Genomic DNA, 5110 nt, shown 5'->3' on the forward strand with positions numbered 1-5110 from the left:
GGTGTTGCACCGAGTCAGGCTGCAGCAGGAGATGGGGCGACCACCCCACGGACACAATCCTGAGCCCTGGCTGAGCCTCGCTGGTGACCACAAGCCCAAGGAGGAGGAGGAGGACGGCAGCAGGTCCACAGGGCTGAACCACACTGCTCCTCCATCCCAACTGACCATGGCGGGACGCGCACCCTATCAATGCAATGGAAAGGTTAATGGGATCGCCTCCTTCCAACTCCATCACAGTAAATGTGGGATTTATAGCGACGCTAAAATACTGACCTCTATCTGTTTTATGCTGATCATTAACTAAGATTATCTCACACCAGAGATTTGCTATACCAAAGAGCACTGACATCACTAACTGCTATTAAGTGTATTATACTTAAACTCCATAAAGGGGAGCAAAAAACCCATTGTCAGCAGCATAGGGAAAAGGCACATTATCAGGCACGCTCATATTATATATATATATAAAAAAAAAAAAAGAGCAGTTGCCTGCAGCTTTCTGTGTGCGTCTGGCATTTTGCGATTGCAATATTGAGAAAAATCCTTGAAAACATTTTCAGACTCAAACCCCCCCGCACACAGACACCCAGATGAACACCCTGTAGCTAACAGTCAATGGTGGGGATGGTTTGCATTGTGTGAGGTCCCCAGAACTTCACTGCAATAGGTGCCACGCGTATGGAGCACACGAACTGGTGCCTGCTCTGGGAGCAGCGGGTGAAGGCATCTTCGTGTCCCCAGATGGCTCAGGCTGTCTCCTCCATGGCCCACCACCCACGCTGGCTCTGCTCACCACCCTCCTCAGCTCTCCCAGCTGCATGGCTGTTTCTGGGCAGTGGCATATTTGTTGACTTGCTCTTTTGGTGACATCTTCTTTTAATAAGGAAATCTGTCTCTTAACAGCTTCTTGCCTAAGGCTGTGCTTAGTTAAAGTGTAAAATGTCAAACTTTAGCAAGGATGACAATAACCCTGCTGGGCGAAGAAGAGGCAACCACTATATTATTAGCTACGTGAGGAAGAGGGGAGGAATATTGACCCGTTCCATGGAGGAAAAACACTGAAATCCCCTCATCTACCCACCCACCCCCTCCTACGTGGAGACCAGCCTCAAATCCACTTCCACATGATCTTTGCAGCAGCAGCCAAAGCTCATAACTAAAGCTGAACAGCAAACAGCACGCCCTTCCTATTTGATCAGATACATGTACATATGCAACTGTAATAGGTCAAAGTGTCCTGACCGTGCCCTTTCATCTCCCAAAATTCCCCAAAGGCAGATCAGGATGCAGGCATGATGCTGGGATAACAGGATGGAGCGAAGTCGTGCTGTTGCTGAAAAGCCTAAGGCAGAGAGTCGAGCAAAGCCCACTGGGTCCTCCAGAGCAAAGCCCACTGGGTCCTCCAACAACCAGTGGCTCAGGCAGAGGAAGGAAGAGCCAGTGGGCACTGTCGCAGGTGATAAACAAGGGCAGCTGCACGAAGAGGGAGGTCTGCCAAGGGCTTGCAGAAACAGCCATTTGCAGAGCAGAGGAACGCTTTGTCAGGCTTATGGGTCTTCGGACAACACTTCTGTGCTGCTGAAGGACTCCTCCACACTGCATTTACCTCCACACGCAGCAATATATGTAGGTGCAACCTTTTCATCTAGAGCACACATAATGGAGGCTAACATAATTTTCTGACTAGTTTTTCCTTGAGCTGCAGCAGACCAGGGCCATAAATTCACATCCCCAAACTCAGCGAGAAGATTTCTGAGATCTGAGACTGGACAATGTTCACCATCAGACCCTAGTCGTCCTCCAGTGGGCTGTACCGAGACCCTGACACACAAATAATGACAGTTTTTGAGAAACATGGTCCACTTTTCAACCAAAACCTGGATCTCAGATATGGAAGAGCAGATCTGCTACTGGCTTTGTGCATGAAAGGCAACTTTCAAGATACGCAGAGGTACTAGAAGGAAACAGGTGAAATTTTTAATACCCTGTAGTGTCCCAGCAGGTGCCAGCTCTTACACACCTTCCTGCCAGCACAGGACCTCTGCAATATCCTCTCCATTAGGTGCCACCAGAATCAAGTCAGGTCAGAAACACCACCTCAGCCAGTCACAGCATCACCTTTGCTCCTTCAGACCTCTGATCCCTGGCCCACAGCAAGGCCACTACTGGGGTGCCCCTCCACCCCTTGGATCCATAGGAAGATCCCATCGGTGCTGGGGCTGGCGGGGAGCCCCAGCACCGCCTTGCCCTTTCACTTGTATTCTTTCACAAAATATTATTTTATGGAAACAAAAAGAAATCCAACCACAAAGCATCATCACCTACCCAGGCAAATGTGGCACCATAAGGTTGTATTTCTGGCTTGGGTTGGAGGCTGACCACAAGCAGTCGGAGCCTGAGATTCACATCCCAAGCATTGCCAGAAATTCAAGTCCCCCCTGCTCCAACCCGCAGCATGGCCCTCCGGAGCTGATGGCGCAGGCTGGATGACACAGGGCATTTCCAGCAAGCCCCGTTCTTTGGAGACACCTCATCAGTCTCCGGGAGAGGAAGCAATCTATTCCCTCCTCCTCTCCATCTCAGGACAGAGGTGACCCAGGGGACTGCCTACGTGCTTCTTTGGCAAGAGCCACTGCCTGCAGCCCTCACCTCTGCTTCCTAAAAGCAACCCTCACAACATCTCTCCCTCTACATTGTGCAACAGTCCCAACAAGAAATATATATATATATACATGTGCGTGTGTGGTGCACACACGGGTGTGTTGTGTTTTCCCAGCTAACACATGTCAGGATCTGTTTAAGCCTTGCTTTATGCTCAAATGTCACCCTGCCAGAATTCATTACATCCCATTTATTAATTAATTAAAATATATTTATACAGAACAGGCTTTATGAGACAGAGATAAAAATAACGTTTTGAGAGCTGTCCCCTGGACGGAGCGGGTGTGCTCTGATGGCAGCAGCAAGGACAGTAGCCACAGCCTTTCCTGTCAAGTGCTGACTCGCAGGGAATTGATGATATGGAAATTCGGTAATTAAGGCTGGGAAAAAAAAAAAAAAAAAAAAAAAAAGAGAGAGAGAAAAAAATATCAAAGGCGGGCTCCAGAGCTGGTGCTGGCCATGTGGCAGCTCCACAGCTCCATCCTCTTCTTTGCATTGGGTGGTGGGATGATGCCACCTTTTCCTCGTGCAGAGGACCTCAATGTGTAGAGCAAAGGGGCAGGCGACAGCTTGCTCTGGCATCTGTGCCACCCATCCCCGCTCCCCAGGGCCTTGCAAAGGTGAGAGTATACACAAGTTCCAGTAGCTCCCCCTCCTCCCAGTCCACCTCTGTGCTGCTCCTCTATCCCTCCCTGCTCACCACAGCAGGGTCCCAGAGCTGGAGAGGAGCATTTGCTGCCAGGGGAGGTGGCAGGCTGGCCAGCAAGGGACATAAGCAGGGTGACAGCATGGGAGTGAGGGGCAGTGGCTCACTTGGCCATGCTTTGTATGCGGGAAAAGCTGGTCTTCCCTAGCAAGGCAGGTCCCACTGATGTTGGAAAATGTAGGACTTCCCCTTTGCTCTCCCACCTCCCCAGGAGGTGCCACACAGCCTCCTTGGGACTTGGATCCAATGGCGTCAGAATGGACCGTGCTGGGAAGAGAGCGCAGAGGAGCACTGGGAAAGGAGGGGAGGAAAGGGAGGAAAAGAGAGAACAAGGCTGGGGAGGTGACGGCTGGAGGGCACCAACCCCGACAAAACCCCTTCCCCAGGGCTGGGCAAAGGGTGGCTGGCAAGCCACAGCTCAGTGAGCTAGCCCTCCCTGCTAAAGCCACTTCACCGCATGCGTGTTGGCTCCGTTATCCTTTTGACAGAACAACAGTGACATTTCTACTTAAAACTCTCCCTGACCTTTCCCTGTGAGCCAATTTGTGCTTCACTTGTTCTGGCATCTCCTGCCTGCCACCCTCTGGGAGCACCTTGCTCTCACCCTGGGGACGAGGGGGGGCACGGGCTCCATCTGCCAAGGCCAGCCCCGGCTTTTCAGTGTCCACCTTCACCTGTCGGTTGCCAGCAGTGCAGGGAGGACCAGCCAACCTCCCCGATGGGCAACACTGCACTGTGGTACCTGCCTCCCTCAGCACCAGGGCTGCGGTGAGGTTGCAGGCACAGGACCAAGCAGCAGAGCACCTCGCTGTCCCATTTCCCTGCTGAACCTGACCTCAGCCGGTGTCACCCAGCCATTCCTGGCCAACAACCAGCCCACCCCAGCACTCTGTTTGCATGCTGAGGGGCCAAGGCCAGCGACAGGTCCACCTGCCTGTCCCAAGGTGCCAGCATTGTTAGCTACCTAACGATGCCCTGCAGCTTACCCAGCCGAGGGTCCCTCCAGCTGGCAGTGCACGTTAGCAGATGCGCTCACCGGGGTCCCTGACAGCCACCCACACAGCTTGGGTGCGTGCCCCAGGACAGCAAAGCTGCAGCAGCTCCCACACACCAGCCTCATCACTGGGGAACATGTGGCCAGGCAAGGCAGAAGTTTGGGTCTCAAAAGGTCAGTCAGCCCCTCCATCATTACAGCAGCTGTGGAGACAGCACAGGTTTCCCCAGGCTCTGCATGATGCTGAGACAGGGGGTATATCAGCTCAGAGCCACGCGGCAGGGACAGCACTGCAGCTGGGGCAGCCCTCCCGCACCACGGCTGGGCATGGGTGTGCAGAGGGAGAACAAGAGCTTTGGAGCTGTCGTGCCCTGGGAACCTGCAGCCAGATCTGCCCATCCACCAGGCTCAGCTGGCTCCTCTCTCACCTGGTTTGTTCAGCACAGAATGAGAATAGTCACCTCCCTCCAAAAGCCTTGAGATGGTAACAGAAAACTTCATGCCCTGCAGACCAAGCTGCACTCCCCTGGCAGCGCTCGGCCCTGCTCCTTCACTGGGCATCGTCCTCAGTGGAGCGGTCGGCTTGGTGGAGGAATGGGAGCAAAGATCTTCAGGTACCTACAGCCTCAGGGAGGAGGTGGGTGCTGGATCCAGGGGCTGAAAGGAAGAAATGGGAACAGGGGAGAGCCTGTCCTCTGCATCCCCACCGCATGCTCCCCAAAGACCACCTCAATTTAGCCAGAGAGATG

The sequence above is a fragment of the Falco punctatus genome (genome assembly GCF_963210335.1).
Source record: "Falco punctatus genome assembly, chromosome: 11".
Taxonomy (NCBI): Eukaryota; Metazoa; Chordata; class Aves; order Falconiformes; family Falconidae; genus Falco; species Falco punctatus.